Source organism: Dama dama, chromosome 19 (assembly GCF_033118175.1).
Source record: "Dama dama isolate Ldn47 chromosome 19, ASM3311817v1, whole genome shotgun sequence".
NCBI lineage: Eukaryota > Metazoa > Chordata > Mammalia > Artiodactyla > Cervidae > Dama > Dama dama.
The window spans coordinates 82486127-82513592 of NC_083699.1; the positions used below are offsets into that span (position 1 = coordinate 82486127).

General features: G+C 39.7%; 1 protein-coding gene and 1 pseudogene across 2 annotated transcripts in view; one reads left to right on the forward strand and one right to left on the reverse strand.

The window, feature by feature from the left end:
- Positions 1-27466, reverse strand: part of RYK (receptor like tyrosine kinase) — a 114093-nt gene that overhangs the window by 7212 nt on the left and 79415 nt on the right. The gene's annotated exons all lie outside the window — the stretch shown is intronic.
- On the forward strand, positions 9717-10383 carry LOC133074025 (proteasome subunit beta type-3-like; annotated as a pseudogene).

Consider the following 27466-nt stretch of genomic DNA (forward strand, 5'->3'; position numbering starts at 1 on the left):
GAGATGGCTGGATGGCATCACCGACTCGATGAGCATGAGTTTGAATAAACTCCGGGAGCTTGTGATGGACAGGGAGGCCTGGCGTGCTGCGATTCATGGGGTCGCAGAGAGTCAGACACGACTGAGCGACTGAACTTGAACTTGAGTCAATGCAATGATTAATTTTTAAAGTACTGTCCTATTTCCACAGGGAAGGTAGTTCACTACACAGATGGAGCAGAGCTTTACAAGATGAGACAGATCTGTTATTCACTCATTGGGGCAGCAGCTGTGGGGAAGGAATAATCAATCCAAACAATCTTGGAGGAAGAAACAATGAGAATTGGTAAGAACTAGATGCTGCCACTTCAGTAACCCCATCCACTGACAAGAGAAGTTCTAACAACTTCTGACTGTAAGACAGTAATGCTGGTGGTATCTGTGACCTGGAGTGTGCACAGGTATCATAACAGTATAACATATATAAGCTGACTTTTAAAAAGTACTTCTTTCACAGTTTTGTCCACATTATCACTAAGCACCATCTAAGGTTCTTGTATTACAAACTGTAGCACTAATAAACACCAAAAAAGAACAATAAAGCCGAATGGAAAGTTGCAGTTTCATTTCCTTAGAAGCTAACAACAACAAAAAAAGTGATTAATTACATGTTGGCTCACTAACCCTCTTTAAAAAGAAAAAAAAAAATCAGGACCAAATAGCACAAGGACGATTTGTGGAAAACTTGTTCTCTAAAGTCTTCTGATAACTCAACTATTTTAAATTCGGACAGACATTCTATAATTTCCGCTTGTTTGATGTTGTTGGAAAGGGGGCAGTAAGAAAGTCAGGCTGTTTTTCCCAGAGTTTTATGTAAAATGTATTGCTATGTCCATTTAAGGAACATGTAGAGAGTAACAGTGTTCTATTTCTCTTACTCCTCTTCTCCAATTTGTGTTTTTATAGCTTAATACACAAAGATACAAAATACCTCTTTTCACTAACAACATGTGATGTTCACTAACACACTGATGTGACTTGTCAACAGGTATGTAAATAAAATTCTTTTTTACCCTTTGATGGAATGTTCACTAATGCTGGGACTATTCAGAGATTTTCATTTTGTTACTTCAGGTATTTATAATGCAAGGCTGATCTCAATATATTATATATGATGAGAAAAAAATTTTGTCCAATTCTGAATGATCTCATCTGATCACAGTAGAGCATCATCAAGTTTTCTATGGCTAAAAAATCTATTAACACTAGAAACTTAACATCCTTTTTTCATATATGGAAATAGGTTCGGATGACCAAAGCAGAATTAATTTAATCTGGGACAAGGGCTTTCCAAGCTTGAGTAATAAGAAGAATCACCTGAAGTGTTTGTTAAAAATACAGATTCCCCAGTCCCATCTTAATAGTGTGAAGGCATTTTTAACAGATATTTAGACCCACCTATCCTGCAAATTTAGGAAATAGTCTTAGATGAGTTAGCAGTGATGGTCAGACAGCAAAGACAAAAGACAGTTTTTATTTACTTTTACTGTAGTATGGCCAACATATAATAAACTGATTTGATATATTCTCACACATATATACACCCCTGAAACAAGTCCCATAATCAAGACAATAAACAAATCCATCACTTCCAAAAGATTCTTACAGCTCTAATCCTTTTCCCCTAGTCCTCTCCACCACCACCCCTACTATTTCCAAATAACCATTAATCTGCTTTCTGTCATTAACATTAGTTTGCATTTTCTGTTGCGTGCATGCTAAGTCGCTTTAGTAGTGTCCAAATCTTTGCAATCCTATGGATTGTAGCCTGCCAGGCTCCTCTGTCCATGGGATTCTTCAGGCAAGAATACTGGAGTTGGTTGTCATGCCCTCCTCCAGGTGATCTTCCTGACCCAAGGACTATAGAATTTTACATAAATGGAATTATTTAAACTGTGCATCTTTCCTAGCTTCTTTCACTCAGAATAACAATTCTGAGATTCATTCATGATATAGCATGTATCAACTTTTCACTGTTGAATAGGATATGAATAAAGCAGTTTTTACCTGTTGGTAGACATTTGGATTATTTCCTGGTTTAGCTTCAAAAACAAAGCTACTATAGACATCTATATACAAGTATTGGTAAGGACACATGCTTACATTTACCTAGGAGCAAAATGACTAGATGTGGTATGTATATGTTTAACTTTCTAAGTAACTGCCAAACTGCCTTCCAAAGTGAATGGACCATATTACATTCCCATCAGCAGTGTAAGTGAGCTACCATTTTTCCACATCCTTGCAAACACTTCAGTCTTCAATTCTAGCCATAGTTAATGGGTGTGTTAATAGTATTTCATTGTGGTTAAGCTTGCATTTTCCTAATGACTAATGATGTTAATCACATTTTCATATGCTTATTTGCCATCTATGTATCTTTACCGGCGAAGCATCTGTTTAGATATTTTGCCCTTTTTTTTTTTTTTTACATTGAGTTGCTTTTTTCTTTTATATTTACTTATTTGGCCCTCCACCCAGCATGTGGGATCTTAGTTCCCCAATCAGGGATCGAACCCAAAACCTTTGCACTGGAAGCACGGAATCTTAACCACTGGACTGCTAGGGAAGTCCCTTGGGTTGCTTTTTTATTACAAGTTTCCCCTGCTATCTGAAAGTAGAGCATTCCTATGAAACAGTTTATAAACTGAAATGGTATAAAGTGAGGCAGTAATTACTTTAGGACCAGTTTACTAACACAAGCACAATATAAATCAAGATAAATCACAGATGTCCACATGATTTATCTTCCCCACAAGATAAATCACAGATGTTTGTGGAAACAGAGTTAAAAGCTATGGTGGCTTGATGCTGATATGCTAAGTGTAGTGCCTGGGTAAGGAGCCTGGCAAGGCCACTCTTGGTTAGGGCGGTTAGGGTGAAAGATGCTTCTATAATCACTGCGGCAAAACAAACACTTGAAAGCTATTTTTGCTTTTTACCATTTTTTTGTAAAACCAAAATCCTCTTTGGATTTCTCTTGGTTTGTGAAAATCAGTATACTAACATCGGTCTTTTGTAAAAGCAAAGTCACATAAAGTGAACTTCTGAAAAGTGGGGAATGCCTGTATTGAATTTCCAGAGTTCTTTATATATTCTGCAAATTTGTCCTTTACCACAGATATACAATTTGCAAACATATTCTAAGTGTGACTTATCTTCTCATTCTCTCAACACAATTTCAAAGAGAACAAGTTTCAAATTTTGATAAAGTCTAATTTGTTCTTTTACAGATCTTTACTTGGTGTCACCAAGTAATTTGCTTAATGCAAAGCCCCCAGAGATTTTCTTGTACTGTTCTCTTCTAGGAGTTTTATAGTTTTAGGTCATGCACTTAGGTCTGTGATTTACTTTGGGGTAACCTTTGTACATGGAACAAGTTATGAATTGAAGTTCATTTTTTTCCCCTGGTAGCTGGATATCCAGTTGCTCCAGGGTCATTTACTTAAAAGATAATCCCTTCTCTACTGACTTGCCTTAGCACTTCTGTTGCAAATTAACTGTCCATACATATGTAGGTCAAGTTTTAGACACTCTATTCTACTCCACTGAACTACCTTAGTGCCAATACCAGAACTGTTTTGATAACTGTAATTTGAAATCAAACCTATAATGTCCTTTTTTCAAAATGTTTTGTAAAGTGAAAAAGTTATCTTTTCATATTAATCTTATCAACTTCTACAGACAACATTTAAAGTCTGCAAATATTTTCTTTGAAAATGTGCTGAATCTATAGATCACCTTGGAGAACATCTCGAGTTTTCTGGCTAAAAAACAAGGTACAGAGCTCCATTTATACAGGATGCTAATTTCTCTCAACAATGTTTCCTAGTCTTCATCATAAAAATCTTCCCCAATTTTTGTCATATTTCTAAGAATTTTATACATTATGCTTTTTCCCCAAAAACCTCTAATATCTGATTTTTATTAGTATATAGAAATACAACTGATCTTTGAACACTAATCATATATTCCGTAATTTTTCTAAACTCATTTACTCGATTTTCTTCATAGACAATCAAGTTGTCCACAAATAAAGTTACTTTTTCTATCCAATCTTTTCTTGCCTTTTGTTTCCTTTTCTCGCCTCATTACACCGGCTAGAACCTTGAGAACAAGACTGATGAGAGTGGGTGTCCTTGTCTTGTCACTGCTCTTAGGTAAAACGAATTCAGCCTTTAAGCATTAAGTACAGTAACAGCTATAGTGTTTTGTTTTGTATAGATGCTCTTTACCAGATTGAGGAATTTCCTTGTCTATTCCTAGACTGCTAGGAATTTTTATTAGAAATGAATTTTGGGTTTTTTTCTAATACTTTTTCTGCATCTACTGAGATGATCATGTGGTTTTTCTTTTTTAGTATGTTAACACAGTATATTGCACTGCTTGATTTTTCAAATGATAAAAAAGCTTGTATTCTTGGGATAAAGTTTATGTGGCCATATTATTATTTTAAAATATATTTATGGAGTCTAAACTTTCAATTTTTACATTTGTGACCATGATAATGATATGTAGTCTTCTTCAGTGATGTTTCAAGGTACTGCTGATGTCAGAGAATGAGTTATTAGTGTTAGTCGCTCAGTCGTGTCCAACTCTTTACAACCTCATGGACTATACAGTCCATGGAATTCTCCAGCCCAGAATACTGGAGCGGGTAGCCTTTCCCTTCTCCAGGGGATCTTCCCAACCCAGGGAGCGAACCCAGGTCTCCTGCAATGCAGGTGGATTCTTCACCAGCTGAGCCACAAGGGAAGCCCCAGAATGAATTATTAATATATTCTCTCAACTTTCTGAAGGAAATTGTATAGAATTTGTATTATTTCTTCCTTAAACATTTCAAGGCATTCACCAGTGCCCCAGTTTAATACATACCTAAAGTTTTCTTTTGGGGCAGGCTTTTAACTAAAAATTAAATTTGGGGGAAATTCCCTGGCAATCCAGTGTGTAGGACTCTTGAGCTTTCACTGTCAAGAGCCTACGTTCAAGACAGTGGAAGCCACACGGCATAGCCAAAAAAAAGAAAAATTCAACTTTTAAATAGATATGGGGTATTCAGATTATCATCTTTTAGGATTTTAAATAGCTCTGCTGGAAGTCTGTCACCTCCAATGGCAGTGGGGGAACTCTGTCTTATTTTCCTTTAGCAGGTGTTCCATATTTACAGAATTGAAGTTGATAACATGTGTTTGTGCACACACATGGGCATGTGCCTTTTGGGGCCTTTATTTTACGATCACTCACACCCAGCAGTGTTAGTCTTATGCTTGGAGAGCTGCACAGTTGACTATATAAAAGGCTCTCAGAGGGCCTCACACTGTCCTCTTCTACCTTCTGTTTCCATGTTGAATCCTCCTATTTCTCTTTGTCTCACTTCCACAGACTTCCCTTCAGAGGTCCCATCTGCTCCCTTGACTACAGCTGTTATTTATGACCTTTATGACCAGTTATTTAACTGACCTTTGTGGCCTAAGGTGTCCCTCTTAACTATTAGATACACTGCATAGATATCTACTGTGCTTTTGTACCCAGGGTCCATGTTTCTGAAAATGTCAGGCTAATCTTTGCACTGTGAAGATGCAACACAATTGAGGACAAGTAGACTGTCTAGTTTTGGAGGAAAACATGACTGATTTGCTATGGGGCATGTTGAGTTCAAGATACTGATGGGTGGAGCGTAGGTCTGGACTTCTAGAAAGACACAGAAGCGGGGTGTTATAAATTGGACATCAGCTTCATGAAAGTGGTGATTGAATAAACAGAGAGCTTATGGTTCTCAGAGATATAAAGAAGCAAATAAAAAGAGAAGAAAGCCAAGACAATATAGCAAATGTTTACTTTTAGTTAGTGAGAAAGTAAAGATGAACAGTGAAATAAAGCAGAAAAGTAAGAAGAGAATCCAGAGAATGCTGTGTCTCAGAAACCAAGGAAGGAAATAATTTCAAGAAGATTCTAGTATCTAAACGTACCTGCAGTGGTCAGAAAGGATGAAGAAATCATTGGGGGCTTTTAAACAAGCAGGTTTAGTAAATCAATAAAGATAGATATGATTGTCATGGCCCTGTGGGAGATGAGAAAGTGGAGACAATAAGTAGATTACAGTTTGACAAGTTCAGTTATGAGGAGGAGTGGAAGGACTGTACCTTAATGGGCTGGTAAGAGTAAGAGAGGTTTTACTGTGTTTTCTTTTATTGAGTTTGTTTGGTTTTTAGGCAAGGAATCAATAGGGACAAAGAAACTGGACATATGATTACTGGAAGAGAGGTCTAAGCAATGATAGGTGAATGGGCCCAGAAGTCCAGGTGAAGGCATAGTTTGGCATAGGAGGAGATATACCTCGACTGAGATGGGGGTAAAGCGAGAGACAGGAGAGAGTATACGGAAAATTCTTAAAGAAGGATCTCTCATTGACCTGTGGGACAACTTCAGGTTGCTGAATATATTTGTAACTGGGGTCCTCAAAAACATGCAGTGGAGATATGGGGCAGGGGACAGTGGACAGAAAGAATGATGAAGAAATAGCAACTGAAATGTTTCCAAATTTGATGAAAATTATAAAGCAACAGATCTAAGAGCTCAACAAACCTCAAACACTATAAGCATGAAGAAATTTACAGAATATAATCAAATTGTTCAAAACTAGTGATAAAGAGAAAATCTTAAAAGCTGCCAGAAAAAAGAATGTTAACATACAGAGGAACCAGGATACTTGCTCACTGGAAGCCATTCAAGGGGGAAGACAGTGAAGCAACATCTTTAAACATCTTCAACATCTACTGTATGAAAAATACCTAGCTAAAATATCTTTTAAAAAATGAAGGAGGAATAAAGACTTCTCCAGAAATAAAACAGTTGAAAGAATTTATCACAAGCAGATACACACTATAAGAAATGGTAAAGGAACTCTGATAGGAACCAATGATGTCAAATGTTAATATGGCTCTAACAGAGGAACAGAGTACCAGACATGGTAACTGCATGGGTAAATATGTACAACTTTTTTTTTTTCATTGCTTAAATCCTTTAAAAAGATCATTGAACATATGCCCATGCCCTTTTTGCAATAATTGATAAAACAGAAAATCAGTAAGGATATAGATTTGGAAGACAGTATCAACCATCTTGATCTAACTAACAATTATAGAACATTCCATCCAACAACAACAGAATGTGTATTTTCAGGTACACATGGAATATTTACTATGGTGGACCATATTCTTAACCATGATAAAGTCAATAAATTTAAAGGATTTAATTCATGCAAAGTAGGGTTTTGTGAACACAATGGAATTAAATTTAGAAAACAAAAACAGAAATTAGAAAATCCTCAAATATTTATAAACTAAATAACACATGTCATCCAAATAGCTCATGTGTCAAAGAAGTAATCAAAAGGAAAATTAGAATACTTAGAATTGAATGAAAATAAATACACATTTCAAAATTTGTGGGATGCTGCATGTATACTATTAAACATCAATATTAGAAAAGAAGAAAAGTCTTAAATTAGTGACTTTCATTTTCACTTAAGAAACTGGAACAAGAACAAATTAAACCCCAAGTAAGTAGGTGAAAGGAAATAATGAAGACTAGATGGAAGTCAATGAAACATGAAACAGAAAAATCAGTGAATACAATTCTTAACTCTGAGAATATCATTAATGATAAATCTTTTGCCAGATTAAAGGAAATAAATGTTATAAATTAACAATATAATGAATGAGAAAGGTGATATCATTAAAGGTCCTTACAGGTGTTAAGTAGTAAGAGAATATTATGAAAAACTTTTTCTCAATAAGTTTAGACACTCAGATGAAATGGACAAATTCTGTGGAAGATAAGAATTCTCAAAGCTCAGTCAAGAAGTAGATAACCTGAATGTTGTTCAGCTGCCAAGTCATGTCTGACTCTTTGTGACCCCATACACTGCAGCATGCCAGGCTTCCTTGTCCCTCATCATCTCCTGGAGTTTGCCCAAGTTCATGTCCACTGCATTGGTGATGCCACCCAGCCATCTCATCCACTGTCACCCTCTTGTACTTCTGCCTTCAATCTTTCCCAGCATCAGGGTCTTTTCCAATGAGTCAGCTCTTTGCATCAGGTGGCCACAGTACTGGAGCTTCAGCTTCAGCCTCAGTCCTTCTAATGAATATTCAGGAATGATTTCCTTTAGGATTGACTGATTTGATCTCCTTGCAGTTCAAGGGACTCTCAAGAGTCTTCTCCCACACCACAGTTTGAAAGCATCAATTCTTCAGTGCTTAGCCTTCTTTATGGTCCAGCTCTCACAACTGTACGTGACTACTGGAAAGACCAGAGCCTTGACTATATGGATGTTGTCGGCAAAGTGTTGTCTTTGCTTTTTAACACGCTGTCTAGGCTTGTCATAGCTTTCCTGCCAAGAATCAGTCATCGTCTAATTTCATGACTGCACTCACCATATGCGGGAGACCTGGTTTGATCCCTGGGTTGAGAAGATCCCCTGGAGAAGGAAATGGCAACCCACTCCAGTATTCTTGTCTGGAAAATCCCATGGACGGAGGAACCTGACAGGCTACAGTCCATGGGGTTGCAAAGAGTCAGACACGACTGAACAACTGAACTTCACTTCAGTCACCATATGCAGTGATTTTAAAACCCAAGAAGAGGGAATCTGTCACTGCTTCTGCCTCTTACCCCTTCTATTTGCCATGAAGTGATGGGACTGGATGCCATGATTTTAGATTTTTAATATTGAGGTTTAAGCCAGCTCTTTCACTCTCCTCTTCTCATCAGGAGGCTCTCCGGATCCTCTTTGCTTTCTACCATTAGAATCGGTATATCTGAGGTTGTTGGTATTTCTCCTGGCAAACTTGGTTCCAGCTTGTAACTCATCCAGTCTGGCATTTCTCATGATGTGCTCTATGTATAAGTTAAATAAACAGGGCAACAATAAACAGCCTTGTACTCCTTTCTCAATCCTGAACCAGTCAGTTGTTCCATACAAGGTTCTAACTGTTGCTTCTTGTCTGGCATACAGGTTTCTCAGGAGAAAGGTAAGATGATCTGGTATTCCCATCTCTTTAAGAGTTTTCTACAGTTTGCTATGATCCAGACAGTCAAAGGCTTTTAGCATAGTTGATGAAACAAGAGTTAGATGTTATTCAGGAATGCCCTTGCTTTCTCTATGATCCAGCCAATGTAGGCAATCTTGATATCTGGTTCCTCTGCCTTATCTAAACCCAACTTGAACATCTGAAAGTGCTCAGTTCACATAATGCTGAAGCCTAGCATGCAGCATTTTGAGCACAGCCTTATTAGCATGGGAGATGAGTGAAACTGTCCAGAGGTTTAAACATTCTTTAGTACTGCCCTTCTTGGGAACTGGGATGAGGATTGACCTTTTCAGTCCTATGGCCACTGCTGGGTTTTCCAAATTTGGAAAGCCTTCCAAAGGAGGATTTACAAATAGCTGAAGAAAGGAGAGAACTGAAAGCAAGGGAGAAAGGGTAAGGTATACACAACTAAATGCAGAGTTCCAGAGAATAGCAAGGAGAGACAAGAAGGCCTTCTTCAGTAAACAATGCAAAGAAATAAGAGGAAAACAACAGATCTCTTCAAGAAAATTGGAAATATCAAAGGAACATTTCATCCAAAGATGGGCACAATAAAGAACAGCAACAGTAAAGACCTAACAGAAGGTGATTGGAGGTCCTAACACACCGCAATCATGTCTATTATGTCCTATAACGGAGGGGCTGTCATGGCCATGAAGGGGAGGAACTGTGTGGCCATCGCTGCTGACAGGCGCTTTGGGATCCAGGCCCAGATGGTGACCACGGACTTCCAGAAGGTCTTTCCCATGGGCGAATGACTGTACATCGGCCTGGCGGGTCTTGCCACCGACATCCAGACAGTTGCCCAGTGCCTCAAGTTCCGGCTGAACCCGTATGAGCTGAAGGAAGGCCGGCAGATCAAACCTTACACCCTCATGAGCATGGTGGCTAACCTCTTGTACGAGAAACGGTTTGGGCCCTACTACACGGAGCCGGTCATTGCTGGATTGGACCCGAAGACCTTTAAGCCTTTCATTTGCTCTCTAGACCTTATTGGCTGCCCCATGGTGACCGATGACTTTGTAGTCAGTGGTACCTGCACTGAACAAATGTACGGGATGTGCGAGTCCCTCTGGGAGCCCAACATGGATCCAGAACACCTGTTTGAAACCATCTCACAAGCCATGCTGAATGCTGTGGACAGGGACGCAGTGTCAGGCATGGGGGTCATTGTCCACATCATTGAGAAAGACAAAATCACCATAAGGACACTGAAGGCCCGCATGGACTAACTCTTCTCAGAGCCCACTTTTTTCTTTTTAATAAAAGATTTTCTTTAAAAAAAAAAAAAAAAAAAAAACCTAATAGAAGCAGAAGAGATCAAGAAGAGATGGAAAAAATACGTATAAGTACTGTACAAAGAAGATCAATATGCCAGCAGATTTGGGAAACAGCAGTGACAACCTGGAAAAGCTCAGTTTTCACTCCAATCCCAAAGAAGGACAATGTCAAAGAATGTTCAAACTTCCACATTATAGGGCACATTTCACAGGCTAGCAAGGTAATGCTCAAAATCACTCAAGCCAGGCTTCATCAGTACATGAACTGAGACCGGATTCCAGATGTACAAGCTGGATTTAGAAAATGTAGAGGAACCAGCAATCAAATTGCCAACATCTGTGGGATCATAGAAAAAGCAAGGGAATTCCAGAAAAATATCTACTTCTCCTTCATTGACTATGCTAACAATTTTGTGTAGATCACAAAAAACTGTGGAAAATTCTAAAAAGATGGGAATACCAGACCACCTTACCTTCCTCCTGAGAAACCTGTATGCAAGTCAAGAAGCAACAGTTAGAATCAAACATGGAACAACAGACTGGTTCCAAGTTGGGAAAGGAGTAAGTCAAGGCTATATACTGTCACCCTGCTTATTTAACTTATATGCAGAATACATCATGAGAAATGCCAGGCTAGATGAATCACAAGCTGGAATCAAGACTGCCGGGAGAAATATCAATAACCTCAGATGTGCTGGGCTTCCCTGGTGGCTCAGGTGGTAAAGAGGAAAGAATTCACCTGTGATGTGGGAGACGTGGGTTCCATCCCTGGGTTGGGAAGGTCCCCTGGAGATGGGAATGGCTACCAACTCTAGTATTCTGGCCTGGAGAATTCCAGAGACAGAGGAGACAGGCAGGCTACAGACCATGGGGTCACACACGACTGAGCAACTTTCACCTTCACCTTCAGATATGCAGATGACAGCACCCTAATGGCAGAAAGTGAAGAGGAACTAAAGAGCCTCTGGATAAGGGTGAAAGAGCAGAGTGGAAAAGTTGGCTTAAAACTCAACATTCAAAAAATGAAGATCACGGCCTCTGGTTCCATCATTTCATGGCAAATAGATGGGGAAAAAAAAAAAGAAACAGTGACACACTTTACTTTCTTGGGCTCCAAATCTCTGTGGATGGTGACTGCAGCCAAGAAATCAAAAGACACTTGCTCCTGGGAAGAAAAAGTACGACAAACCTAAACAGCATATTTAAAAACAGAGATATCATTTTGCCAACTAAGGTGCACATAGTCAAAGCTATGGTTTTTCTAGTAGTCATGTACAGATGTGAGAGTTGGACCATAAACAAGGCTGAGTGCCGAAGAATTGATGCTTTCAAATTGTGGTGCTGGAGAAGACGCTTGCGAGTCCCTTGGACAGCAACGAGATCAAACCAGTCAATCCTAAAAAAGATCAACCCTTAATATTCACTGGAAGGACTGATGCTGAAGCTGAAACTTCAATACTATGGCCACCTGATGCAAAGATCAGACTCACTGGCAAAGACTTTGATGCAGGGGAAGACTGAGAGCAGGAGGAGAAGGGGACAAGAGAGGATGAGATGGTTGGATGGCATCACCGACTCAATGAACACAAGTTTGAACAAACTCTGGGAGACAGAGAAGGACAGGGAAGCCTGGTGTGCTGCAGTCCATGGGGTTACAAAGAGTGGGACACAACTCGGGGACTGAACAACAATAGATAAAACAGGAAGATAAGGGACAGGAAGTTCTGAAAACCACGGGGAAGGAGTTTGGATCTCTCTTTACCAGTTCCTTTAAGAATTCACTCTGAAGATCAAAATATCATGAAGTAACATTCCTCGAGTGGAGGCCTGAGTTAACTCAATTTTCACTGACATTAACGAAACAATTTTCACAAATTTCCAAAACTTACACTATGCTATATTCAAGGTTTAGGTTTTATTAATATATACCCCTTTTTGAATATCCAATTTTTGAAGCTATAATATTCTACCAAGTATAATTTTTCAGACACATATTTTCAACCCCTTTCCAACTAACCACAGCTGAAACATGTATCTGTAGAATTATGTTACTTTTAAAAAGCTTGACTGGCAGCATGGCAGCCACGGAGGATGAGCGGCTGGATCTCCTGTGGGATCAACACGTGCAGTTCTTCCAGGGCTGCCTGCAGGAGGTAAGTCACTGAGTGTGCGACATAGGCTGGTCCTGGGGAAAGGCGCTGTGGGGCCGGGCAGCCCCCGACCTGGCACTGTCTCCACCCCCGCAGACTGGCTGTCCTCGCCCCACGTGGTCAGGTGCAGGGCTGGGCAGAGCATGTGGCTGCGGCACTTGTGTGCTGTCCATGCTCAAAATGCCGGCCTCCTCAGATGCGGCGAACAGCGATGACATAACCGACTGGATTTACTCCCTGCAGGTCTTCCCCACAGAAGACAGATCAAATCTAAATCACTGTGGTTTCTGAGGCTCTTCACACCTGGGTATTCATTCAATCCACCAGAGAATCCTTGAACAGTTCACCTTTATGATAGTGGCCACATGGCAATGACCTACATTGACCTTTCATTCCTAGTTATTCTTGGAGATTGACTTAAGCCAAGTAAATAACGACGCTTGCTTCACAGGTTAGAGAACCCTTCAGCTAAAAGATGAAAGTTTTTGTGCATACCTGAAGGCAGTAAAAATGTCATGTAATTTGTATACCCAGGCTTCAACAATATGTGAACTGAGAACTTCCAGGTGTTCAAGCTGGATTTAGAAAAGGCAGAGGAACCAGATATCAAATTGCCAACATCTACTGGATCACAGAAAAAGCAAGAGAGTTCCAGAAAAACCATCTACATCTGCTTCATTGACTACACCAAAGCCTTTGACTGTGTGGATCACCACAAACTGTGGAAAATTATTAAAGAGAAGGGAATACCATACCACCTTACCTGCCTCCTGAGAAATCTGTATGCAGGTTAAGAAGCAACAGTTAGAACCAGACATAGAACAATGGACTGGTTCAAAATTGTAAAAGGAGTACATCAAGGCTGAATATTGTCATCCTGCTTATTTAACTTATATGCAGAGTACACCATGTGAAATGCCAGGCTGAATGAAGCAATAGCTGTAATCAAGATTGCTGGAAGAAATATCAATAACCTCAGATATGCAGATGATGTCATGCTAATGGCAGAAAGTGAAGAGGAACTAAAAAGCTTCTGATGAAAGTGAAAAAGGAGAGTGAAAAACCTGGCTTAAAACTCAACATTCAAAAAACTAAAATCATGCCATCTGGTCCCATCACTTCATGGCAAATAGATGGGGAAACAATGGAAACAGTGACACACTTTATTTTCTTGGGCTCCAAAATCACTGCAGATGGTGACTGCAGCCATGAAATTAAAAGACACTTGCTCTTTGGAAGAAAAGGTATGACAAACCTAGACAGTATATTGAAAAGCAGAGACATTTCTTTGCTGACAAAGGTCTGTATAGTCAAAGGTATGGGTTTTCCAGTAGTTATATACAGATCTGAGAGTTGGACTATAAAGAAAGTTGAGTACCAAAGCATTGATGCTTTTGGACTGCGATGTTGGAGAAGGCTCTTGCAAGTCTCTTGGACTGCAAGGAGATCAAACCAGTCAATCCTAAAAGAAATCAAACCTTAACATTCATTGGAAGAACTGATGGTGAAGCTAAAGCCCCATTACTTTGGCAACCGGATACGAAAAACTGACTCACCAGAAAAGACTCTGATGCTGGGAAAGATTGAAGGCAGGAGAAGAAGGAGACAACAGAGGATGAGATGGCTGGATGGCACCACTGACTTGATGGACATGAGTTTGAGCAAACTCCAGGAGATGGTGATGGACAGGGAGGCTTGGTGTGCTGTAGTCCATGGGGTCACAAAGTAACGGATACAACTGAGTGACTGAACTTAACTGTGCTTCTTGCATTTGCCATATACTCAACAACTGGTCTGGCATGGATATGAAAAACGCCATCAACTATACTGGAAGTATGTCCTATGCAATGAGTTCACACAGGGAGCCGGACTTAAATCTCATGGAGGGTCAACTTTTTGTGGCATTGCATCACTGTGCCTGATGGGTAAACTAGAAGAAGCTTTTCCAGAAATAGCACTGAACAGGATGAAGAGGTGGTGTATAATGAGACAACAAAATGGTTATCATGAAAGACCTAATAAGCCAAAAGATACCTATTATTTCTTTTGGGTGGGAGCAACTGTAAATTTCCAATATAGTAACTGAGGTAAACAAAAATTACATCTCATCAACTCAAGATTGACTCATAGGAGGATTTGTCAAGTGGCCAGATAGTCATTTATATGCTTTGCATGTACACTTTGGAACCTGTGGCCTGTCACTAATGAAGGAAAGTGGCATTCATAAAGTTAATCCTGGTCTGAATGTAAGCACATGGACTTTTGAGCGCTTTTGAGATCTCCATTAGAGCTAGAAAACCAAGGACTGTCTGAACAGTGCTCAGAGAATGTACACATCTCCACATGACTAACTTCGACTGGGAGGGTGGGAAGGATTTGTAGCATAACTGTAGCTCAAGGCTAAAAGCCATGGATAACCAAGTGTAGAGCTTCCCTGGTGGCTCAGTGGTAAGGAATCCACCTGCCATTGCAGGAGATGCACTTTCAGTTCCCAGGCTGGGCAGATCTGTTGGACAAGGAAACAATAACCCACTCCAGTATTCTTGCCTGGGAAATCCCATGGACAGAGGAGCCTGGTGGGCAACAGTCCAAAGGGTCACAGAAGAGCTGGACATGACTTGACTTAGTGACTCAGTAACAACAACATAACTAAGTGTGCTCTTCTTTAAAGAAGTAGAGTCTTACAACAGAATCTTGTGCTGATGTCCCTCTGGAATATGGTCTTGAGCCAATAACCTCTGTACTAGGTTCAAGAAAACCTCCATTCAAGTTTGAACCACAGTGGACTCTGCTGTGGTTCTTAAATATTTATACTGTATCTCTAAGTTCAGTGAGGCAAATTAACTATATGGTACTGTAGGTTATCTTTTTAAAAAAATTCTTCAGTACAAAACTGTATCATATTATAAAATGTACACAAATCTTCAAAAGAAGTTAACAATTTACATAGCATTGATAAACTTCAGGTGAATACTTAGAGATCATTTAAAAAGCTTGACTGCTTATGGTAGAACGCTGATTTAATGAACAAAGTATCCGGGATTGTTATTTGAAAATGGATGATCCCGTAATTTTTAAAAAGAACAATGACTTACTTTGTCTTATTCTTAATAAAATGTGCCAATTAAACTTTTGTGGCCTACACAAATGAAACTAACTTCATAGCAAGAATAAACAGCTTAACTAATACAATAATTTTCTAAAAGGAGATTTTTGTGCTGTGTGGCTCTTGTATTTTAGATGCTGCTGGGGTAAATAATAGTTATATTTGATTATAATTGCAAATTATTAGTTGCCTTTTTTTCCTTTCTGCAGAGAAAAGTCTTATCTAGAAGGAAAGACATTTAGTGGTTTTGTTTCTTTTACTGAGATAAATGATACTGTAAATTGTACTTTTATAACTGAGTTATTTTTAGCCATTTGATTTTTTTTTTTTTTAGTTTGTTGCCCTTTGTGTTAACTGCTGTAACTTCAAACTGATGGTTCTTTAATTTTTTCTAATTAAATAAGTAAACATTTAAGTAGGAAAAAAAATAACGCCACTCAAGTAAATTTAATGGTATAGCTCCATACACAGTTATACATATTCATATATTGGTATTGTCAGGTAAGCTGGAAGGAAATGTAACACTTAGGGGTTAAGGACTGGGGATGTGCTTTGCTTTGCTTTCTTCATTCTGTGACCTACTTGAATTGTAAGGAAGTTAGTATAAAACTTACTTTTATTAGTACTCAGTTTACCAGTAAATCACATCCATCACTGTTAAAAGAAAACAAAAAATAAAAAAGCTTTACTGGAGGCACAGTGGTGGCATGTTGAACAGAGAGAGGCAAAGGACAGAGGCAGGGATCTGATTAATAAATTTATACAAGTGAGCTTTAAAGGGGTCTTAATAACTCTTCAGTGTAAACTATCACCTAAAAGTCTTAATAATTTTTATATTTATGCCACAATATTTTATATTGTGGCAATATTATTCTACTACAGTTAAAAAAAAAGTCCCCAAGTGTACAATGACTGTATATAAAATGCAATGACAAAAAATACACACTACTGCAACAGGTAACAAATTTAGTACATGTTGTTAACTCAACTTCAAAATCAGCAATCTTTGGGCACAGAGAGTCACACATGACTGAAAAGAGACCAATTCTACCATAAATCTGTCCTCAGATCTAATATTGGATGCCTGCCAAGCCATCACATATATCTGCTACATAAGGTATTTTCCTCCATGGTATCAGATGCTTTGACATTGCTCCATCAGAACAATGGGGCCATTTGAAGGGAATATTAAATAGAATGATAAGGAAAAGGCAGGAAAGGAAAGAGACGTTCACAAGATCTCTTAAGGAAAGTTATCTATTCTCAGTTCAGTTCAGTTGCTCAGTCATGTCCGACTCCTTGTGACCCCATGAACTGCAGCATGCCAGGCCTCCCTGTCCATCACCAACTCCCGAAGTCCACCCAAACCCATGTCCATCGAGTCGGTGATGCCATCTAACCATCTCATCCTGTCGTCCCCTTTTCCTTCTGCCCTCAATCTTTCCCAGCATCAGGGTCTTTTCAAATGAGTCAGCTCTCCGCATCAGGTGGCCAAAGTATTGGAGTTTCAGCTTCAACAACAAACCCTCCAATGAACACCCAGGACTGATCTCCTTTAGGATGGACTGGTTGGATCTCCTTGCAGTCCAAGGGACTCTCAAGAGTCTTCTCCAACACCACAGTTCAAAAGCATCAATTCTTCGGTGCTCAGCTTTCTTCACAGTCCAACTCGCACATCCATACATGACCATTGGAAAAATCATATCCTTGACTACACGGACCTTTGTCGGCAAAAAATATCTCTGCTTTTTAATATGCTGTCTAGGTTAGTCATAACTTTCCTTCCAAGGAGTGAGTGTCTTTTAATTTCATGGCTGCAGTCACCATCTGCAGTGATTTTGGAGCCCAGAAAAATAAAGTCAACCACTGTTTCCACTGTTTCCCCATCTATTTGTCATGAGGTGATGGGTCCATATGCCATGATCATAGTTTTCTGAATGTTGAGCTTTAAGCCAACTTTTTCACTTTCATCAAGAGGCTCTTTAGCTCCTCTTCACTTTCTGCCATAAGGATGGTGTCATCTACATATCTGAGGTTATTGATATTTCTCCCGGCAATCTTGATTCCAGCTTGTGCTTCATCCAGCCCAGCGTTTCTCATGATGTACTCCACATATAAGTTAAATAAGCAGGGTGACAATATACAGCCTTGACGTACTCCTTTTCCTATTTGGAACCAGTCTGTTGTTCCATGTCCAGTTCTAACTGTTGCTTCCTGACCTGCACACAGGTTTTTCAAGAGGCAGGTCAGGTGGTCCAGTATTCCCATCTCTTTCAGAATTTTCCACAGTTAATTGTTATCCACACAGTCAAAGGCTTTGGCAATAGATGTTTCTTTAGAAATAGATATTTCTTTGGAACTCTCTTGCTTTTTCGATGATCCAGCAGATGTTGGCAATTTGATCTCTGGTTCCTCTGCCTTTTCTAAAACCAGCTTTGTTCATCTGGAAGTTCACGGTTCATGTATTGTTGAAGCCTGGCTTCAACACTGCTGAGTTTTCCAAATTTGCTGACATATTGAGTGCAGCACTTTCACAGCATCATCTTTTAGGATTTGAAATAGCTCAACTGGAATTCCATCACCTCCACTAGCTTTGTTCATAGTGATGCTTCCTAAGGCCCACTTGACTTCACATTCCAGGATGCCTGGCTCTAGGTGAGTGATCACACCATCATGATTATCTGGGTCATAAAGATCTTTTTTGTACAGTTGTTCTGTGTATTCTTGCCACCTCTTCTTAATATCTTCTGCTTCTGTTAGGTCCATACCATTTCTGTCCTTTATTGAGCCCATCTTTGCATGAAATGTTCCCTTGGTATCTCTAATTTTCTTGAGGAGATCTCTAGTCTTTCCCATTCTGTTGTTTTCCTCTATTTCTTTGCACTGATCGCTGAGATAGGCTTTCTTATCTCTCCTTGCTCCTCTTAGGAACTCTGCATTCAAATGGGTATATCTTTCCTTTTCTCCCTTGCTTTTCACTTCTCTTCTTTTCACAGCTATTTGTAAGGCCTCCTCAGACAGCCATTTTGCTTTTTTGCATTTCTTTTTCTGGGGATGGTTTTGATCCCTGTCTACTGTACAATGTCACAAATCTCTGTCCATAGTTCATCAGGTACTCTATCAGCTCTAGTCCCTTAAATCTATTTGTCACTTCCACTGTATAATCATAAGGGATTTGATTTAGGTCATACCTGAATGGTTTAGTGTGGAAATAACTTAATGGATTTAGTGGAGAAATCCACTGAATGGATCAGTGGAGAAATAACTTAAGAATGAAGGGATGGTGCCAAAGCAAAAGCAACACCCAATTGTGGACGTGACTGGTTATAGAAGCAAGGCCCAATGCTGTAAAGAGCAATATTGCATAGGAACCTGGAATGTTAGGTCCATGAATCAAGGCAAATTGGAAGTGGTCAAACAGGAGACGACAAGAGTAAACGTGGACATTCTAGGAATCAGCAAGCTAAAATGGACTGGAATGGGTGAATTTAACTCAGATACCATTATATCTATTATGGTGGGCAGGCATCCCTTAGAAGAAATGAAGTAGCCATTAGAGTCAACAAGAGTCGGAAATGCAGTACTTGGATGCAATCTCAAAAACCACAGAATGATCTCTGTTCGTTTCCAAGGCAAACCATTCAATACCACGGTAATCCAAGTCTATGCCCCAACCAGTAACGCTTAAGAAGCTGAAGTTGAATGGTTCTATGAAGACCTACAAGACGTTTTAGAACTAACACCCAAAAAAGATGTCCTTTTCATTATAGGGGACTAGAATGCAAAAGTAGGAAGTCAGGAAACACCTGGAGTAACAGGCAAATTCGGCCTTGGAGTACAGAATGAAGCAGGGCAAAGGCTAATAGAGTTTTGCCAAGAGAACGCACTGGTCATAGCAAACACCCTCTTCCAACAACACAAGAGAAGACTCTACAAATGGACATCACCAGATGGCCAACACCGAAATCAGATTGATTATATTCTTTTCAGCCAAAGATGGAGAAGCTCTATACAGTCAGCAAAAATGAGACTGGGAGCTGACTGTGGCTCAGATCATGAACTCCTTATTGCCAAATTCAGACTAAAATTGAAGCAACTGGGGAAAACCACTAGACCATTCAGGTATGACCTAAATCAAATCTATTCTCAAGGAGAGCCAAATACAGAAAATGTACCGAGGGCAAGTACATGATCACAAGACAAGAACTGGTCACTCTGAAACTATGTTAACTGTTTCCAAAGTAAATCCACTATTTCCTCATTCTCAGGAAATATTAGGACTATTTCATAAAACTAAACAATATTTTCCTAATGTTAATATTAAACTTTAAATCTTTATTTCCTAATGTCTCAATGATATTTTCATTTCTCCAGCTTTTTCCTAACAGCTTTTAACCAATTCATCTTAATATAAATTTAATATTTAAATAATAAGTCCAGGATTTCCCTGGTGATACAGTGGTTAAGAATCCACCTGCCAATGCAGAGGACACAGGTTCCATCTCTGGTTTGGAAAGATTTCACATGCCACAGAGCAACTAAGCTCATGAGCCACAACTACTGAGCCCGTGTGCTGCAACTGTTAAAGACTATGCATCAGAGAGCCTGTGCTCTGCAACAAGACAAGCCACCTCAACGAGAAGCTTCCATGGTATGACTAGAGAACAGCCCCTGCTCACTGCAACTAAACAAAACCTGTAAAAAGCAACAAAGATCCAGTGCAACCAAAGATAAATAAAAAATGTCTGTAAGGGCGCCCAGAAAAGCAGCCCACTGTCTTCGAAAGGAGGTAGGACAAAAATAAAAGATAAAAAGACAAAAGAGCTAAGGACGGAGATCCGTCCCGGGAAGGGAGTCTTAATAGAGGAAGTTTCCAAACACCAGGAAACCCTCGCACTGGCGGGTCTGGGGGAAGTTTTTTGAATCTCGGAGGGCAACCTGACTGGGAGGGGAACAATAAATAAAACCCACAGATTACGTGCCTAAAAGCAACTCCCAGCAGAAAAGTACCCCAGACGCCCGCATCCGCCACCAGCAAGTGGAGGGCGGACGGAGAGGAGCCGGCGGCATTGCTTAGGGTAAGGACCCGGCCTGAGGGCCCTGAGGACAATCGGAGGGAGCTTTTGTGAGTTACCAACTTAAACTGTGGGATAGCAAGAGAGAGAGAGAAAATTAACCAGCCCTAACACACTGCCGGCCGTTCACAGAGCAAAGGGACCCAGCAAGTCCAGAGAAGAGCTCCCAGGCTGCGGACCGGCCCAGCCCCGCCGGAGGCAGGAGGCAGGGGGGGAGGGGAACGGAGCAGGCTCGGCCCCAAGGACCCCATTCCCCTACCGCACTGCAAACAGGCCCCCAGTTTCCAATCAAAGACCTCCTGAGATTCTGGATGGTCGACATCCGCCGGGGGGTCGCAGCGAGACACAGGGCGCAGGCACCCGACCGGCGCGGGCGGGGACTGGGGCTGGGGACGCGGAGGGGAGAAGGCGCGCCGCACCCGACTGGCGCCGGCGGACACTGAGAGTGGGACCGCGGAGGGAAGAAGGTGCGCCGCACCCGGGAAGAGTGCACCCGTCAAGCTCCTGGCTGCCTGAGCTGCTTGGGCGGGGAAGGCACAAAACGCAGGCGCAGCCGAGTCCACGCTTTTGTGGAACACCTGAGGGCTGGAACTGCGCGCAGCGCAGGGCACGCTCCATATAGAACAGCCGGGAGCCTGAGCAGCCTAGGGGAAAGCAGCGCCAGCCCCTCCCCGCAGCGTGACGGAACTAGCTACCTGAACAAGAGTCCACCTCCGCCCGCCTGTGTCAGAGCGGAAATGAGGCTCTGAAGAGACCGGCAAACAGAAGCCAAATAAACAAAGGGAACCGCTTCAGAAGGGACCGGTGCAACAGATTAAAATCCCTCTAGAAAACACTGACTACACCGGAAGGGGCCTCTAGATATGGAGAAGTGTAAGCTGGAACGAGGAGCTATCTGAAACTGAACCGAACCCACACTGAGCGCAACAGCTCCAGAGAGATTCCTAGATATATTTTTACCTTTTTTTTAATTAAGAAAAAAAAATTTTTTTCTCTTTTATTTTCTTTTAAATTCCCTATTACTCCCCCATTACTCCTTAACTTTCATTTTCATAGATTTTTATGATTTTTTAATTAGGAAAATTTTTTCTTTTTCTCTATTTTCTATTTTTCTTTTTCTCTTATTTCCTTTTAAAGTCCTCTATTACTCCTCTACTACTCCTTACTTTTCATTTTCATTACACTATAACCTTGCAAAAAAAAAAAAAGGAGAAGCCCTATTTTTAAACCGAACTTCATATATATTTCTAGAATTTTTTTGTTTTGGTTTTTGTCCTTAATATTGTATTTTTAAGAGTCTAACCTCTACTCTAGATTTTTAATCTTTGTTTTTCAGTATACGATATAAATTGTGGACATTTAAGAATCCAATATTCAGTTCCCATTTGTATTCAGGAGTGTGTTGATTACTCTCTCCCAATCTTGACCCTCTGTTTTCTACCTCAGAACACCTCTATTTCCTCCTTTCCCCTTCTCTTCCCAATCCAATTCTGTGAATCTCTGTGGGTGTCTGAGCTACGGAGAACACTCTGGGAACAGACAACTGTGTAGATCTGTCTCTCTCCTCTTGAGTCCCCCTTTTTCTCCTCCTGCTCATCTCTATCTTCCTCCTCCCTCTCTCCTCTCTTTCCTGTAACTCTGTGAACCTCTCTGGGTGTCCCTCACGGGGGAGAATCTTTTCACCATTAACCTAGAAGTTTTATTATCAGTGCTGTATAGTTGGAGAAGTCTTGAGACTACTGGAAGAATAAAACTGAAATCCAGAGGCAGGAGACTTAAGCCCAAAACCTGAGAACACCAGAAAACTCCTGACTACTTGGAACATTAAGTAATAAAAGACTGTCCAAAAGCCTCCATTCCTACACTGAAACCAACCGCCACCCAAGAGCCAATAAGTTTTAGAGCAAGACATACCATGCAAATTCTCCAGCAATGCAGGAACATAGCCCTGAACCTCAACATACAGGCTGCCCAAGGTCACACCTAACACATAGACCCATCTCAAAACTCATTACTGGGCCCTCCATTGCACTCCAGAGAGAAGAAATCAAGTTCCACGCACCAAAACACCGACGCAAGCTTCCCTAACCAGGAAACTTTGACAAGCCAATCGTCCAACCCCACCCACTGGGTAAAACCTCCACAATAAAAAGAAAGCACAGACCTCCAGAATACAGAAAGCCCACTCCAGACACAGCAATCTAAACAAGATGAAAAGGCAGAGAAATACCCAACAGGTAAAGGAACATGAAAAATGCCCACCAAGTCAAACAAAAGAGGAGGAGATAGGGAATCTATCTGAAAAAGAATTTAGAATAATGATAATAAAAATGATTCAAAATCTTGAAAACAAAATGGAGTTACAGATAAATAGCCTGGAGACAAAGATTGAGAAGATGCAAGAAATGTTTAATAAAGACCTAGAAGAAATAAAAAAGAGTCAAGTAAAAATGAATAATGCAATAAATGAGATCAAAAACACTCTGGAGGGAACCAAGAGTAGAATAACGGAGACAGAAGATAGGATAAGTGAGGTAGAAGAGAAAATGGTGGAAATAAATGAAGCAGAGAGGAAAAAAGAAAAAAGAATCAAAAGAAATGAGGACAACCTCAGGGACCTCTGGGACAATGTGAAATGTCCCAACATTCGAATCATAGGAGTCCCAGAAGAAGAAGACAAAAAGAAAGGCCATGAGAAAATACTCGAGGAGATAATAGCTGAAAACTTCCCTAAAATGGGGAAGGAAATAGCCACCCAAGTCCAAGAAACCCAGAGAGTCCCAAACAGGATAAACCCAAGGCAAAACACCCCAAGACACATATTAATCAAATTAACAAAGAACAAATATTAAAAGCAGCAAGGGAGAAACAACAAATAACACACAAAGGGATTCCCATAAGGATAACAGCTGATCTATCAATAGAAACCCTCCAGGCCAGGAGGGAATGGCAGGACATACTGAAAGTAATGAAAGAGAATAACCTACAACCTAGATTACTGTACCCAGCAAGGATCTCATTCAGATATGAAGGAGAATTCAAAAGCTTTACAGACAAGCAAAAGCTGAGAGAATTCAGCACCACCAAACCAGCTCTTCAACAAATGCTAAAGGATCTTCTCTAGACAGGAAACACAGAAAGGTTGTATAAACATGAACCCAAAACAACAAAGTAAATGGCATCGGGACCACACCTATCAATAATTACCTTAAATGTAAATGGGTTGAATGCCCCAACCAAAAGACAAAGATTGGCTGAATGGATACAAAAACAAGACCCCTATATATGCTGTCTACAAGAGACCCACCTCAAAACAAGAGACACATACAGACTAAAAGTGAAGGGCTGGAAAAAAATATTTCACGCAAACGGGAGAACAAAAGAAAGCAGGAGTCGCAATACTCATATCAGGTAAAATAGACTTTCAAATAAAGGATGTGAAAAGAAACAAAGAAGGACACTACATAATGATCAAAGGATCAATCCAAGAAGAAGAAAAAACAATTATAAATATATATGCACCCAACACAGGAGCACCACAATATGTACGGCAAACGCTAACAAGTATGAAAGAGGAAATTAATAGTAACCCAATAATAGTGGGAGACTTTAATACCCCACTCACAACTATGGATAGATCAACTAAACAGAAAATTAACAAGGAAACACAAACCTTAAATGACACAATGGACCAGCTAGACCTAATTGATATCTATAGGACATTTCACCCCAAAACAATCAACTTCACCTTTTTCTCAAGTGCACACGGAACCTTCTCCAGAACAGATCACATCCTGGGCCATAAATCTAGTCTTGGTAAATTCAAAAAAATTGAAATCATCCCAGTCATCTTTTCTGACCACAGTGCAGTAAGATTAGATCTCAAGTACAGGAAAAAAATTGTTAAAAATTCAAACATATGGAGGCTAAATAACATGCTTCTGAATAACCAACAAATCATAGAAGAAATCAAAAAAGAAATCAAAATATGCATAGAAATGAATGAAAATGAAAACACAACAACCCAAAACCTATAGGACACTGTAAAAGCAGTGCTAAGGGGAAGATTCATAGCATTACAGGCTTACATCAAGAAACAAGATAAAAGTCAAATAAATAACCTAACTTTAGTTGTACTAAAGCAATTAGAGAAGGAAGAAATGAAGAACCCCAGGGTTAGTAGAAGGAAAGAAATCTTAAAAATTAGGGCAGAAATAAATGCAAAAGAAACTAAAGAGACCATAGCAAAAATCAACAAAGCTGAAAGCTGTTTTTTTGAAAAAATAAAATTGACAAACCATTAGCAAGACTCATTAAGAAGCAAAGAGAGAAGAACCAAATTAACAAAATTAGAAATGAAAATGGAGAGATCACAACAGACAACACTGAAATACAAAGGATCACAAGAGACTACTACCAGCAGCTCTATGCCAATAAAATGGACAACTTGGAAGAAATGGACAAATTCTTAGCAAAGTATAACTTTCCAAAATCAAACCAGGAAGAAATAGAAGATCTTGACAGACCCATCACAAGCAAGGAAATCGAAACTGTAATCAGAAATCTTCCAGCAAACAAAAGCCCAGGACCAGATGGCTTCACAGCTGAATTCTACCAAAAATTTAGAGAAGAGCTAACACCTATCTTACTCAAACTCTTCCAGAAAATTGCAGAAGAAGGTAAGCTTCCAAACTCATTCTATGAGGCCACCATCACCCTAATTCGAAAACCAGACAAAGATGCCACAAAAAAAGAAAACTACAGGCCAATATCACTGATGAACATAGATGCAAAAATCCTTAACAAAATTCTAGCAAACAGAATCCAACAACATATTAAAAGATCATACACCATGACCAAGTGGGCTTTATCCAAGGAATGCAAGGATTCTTTAATAGCTGCAAATCAATCAATGTAATACACCACATTAACAAATTGAAAGATAAAAACCATATGATTATCTCAACAGATGCAGAGAAAGCCTTTGACAAAATTCAACACCCATTTATGATTAAAACTCTCCAGAAAGCAGGAATAGAAGGAACATACCTCAACATAATAAAAGCTATATATGACAAATCCACAGCAAGCATCACCCTCAATGGTGAAAAATTGAAAGCATTTCCCCTGAAATCAGGAACAAGACAAGGGTGCCCACCCTCACCACTACTATTCAACATAGTTTTGGAAGTTTTGGCCACAGCAATCAGAGCAGAAAAAGAAGTAAAAGGAATCCAGATAGGAAAAGAAGAAGTGAAACTCTCACTGTTTGCAGATGACCTGATTCTCTACATAGAAAACCCTAAAGACTCTACCAGAAAATTACTAGAGCTAATCAATGAGTATAGTAAAGTCACAGGATATAAAATTAACACACAGAAATCCCTTGCATTCCTATACACTAACAATGAGAAAACAGAAAGAGAAATTAAGGAAACAATACCATTCACCATTGCAACAAAAAGAATAAAATACTTAGAAGTATATCTACCTAAAGAAACAAAGGACCTATACATAGAAAACTATAAAACACTGATGAAAGAAATCAAAGAGGACACAAACAGATGGAGAAACATACCGTGTTCATGGATTGAAGAATCAATATTGTCAAAATGGCTATTCTACCCAAAGCAATCTATGGATTCAATGCAATCCCTATCAAGCTACCAATGGTATTTTTCATAGAACTAGAACAAATAATTTCACAATTTGTATGGAAATGCAAAAAACCTCGAATAGCCAAAGTCATCTTGAGAAAGAAGAATGGAACTGGAGGAATCAACCTGCCTGACTTCAGACTCTACTACAAAGCCACAGTCATCAAGACAGTATGGTACTGGCACAAAGATAGAAATATAGATCAATGGAAGAGAATAGAAAGCCCAGAGATAAATCCACGAACCTATGGACACCTTATCTTCGACAAAGGAGGCAAGGATATACAATGGAAAAAAGACAACCTCTTTAACAAGTGGTGCTGGGAAAACTGGTCAACCACTTGTAAAAGAATGAAACTAGAACACTTTCTAACACCATACACAAAAATAAACTCAAAATGGATTAAAGATCTAAATTTAAGACCAGAAACTATAAAACTCCTAGAGGAGAACATAGGCAAAACACTCTCCGACATAAATCACAGCAGGATCCTCTATGACCCACCTCCCAGAATATTGGAAATAAAAGCAAAAATAAACAAATGGGACCTAATGAAACTTAAAAGCTTTTGCACAACAAAGGAAACTATAAGTAAGGTGAAAAGACAGCCCTCAGATTGGGAGAAAATAATAGCAAATGAAGAAACAGACAAAGGATTAATCTCAAAAATATACAAGCAACTCCTGCAGCTCAATTCCAGAAAAATAAATGACCCAATCAAAAAATGGGCCAAAGAACTAAACAGACATTTCTCCAAAGAAGACATACAGATGGCTAACAAACACATGAAAAGATGCTCAACATCACTCATTATCAGAGAAATGCAAATCAAAACCACAATGAGGTACCATTACACGCCAGTCAGGATGGCTGCTATCCAAAAGTCTACAAGCAATAAATGCTGGAGAGGGTGTGGAGAAAAGGGAACCCTCTTACACTGTTGGTGGGAATGCAAACTAGTACAGCCACTATGGAGAAGAGTGTGGAGATTTCTTTAAAAACTGGAAATAGAACTGCCATATGACCCAGCAATCCCACTTCTGGGCATACACACTGAGGAAAC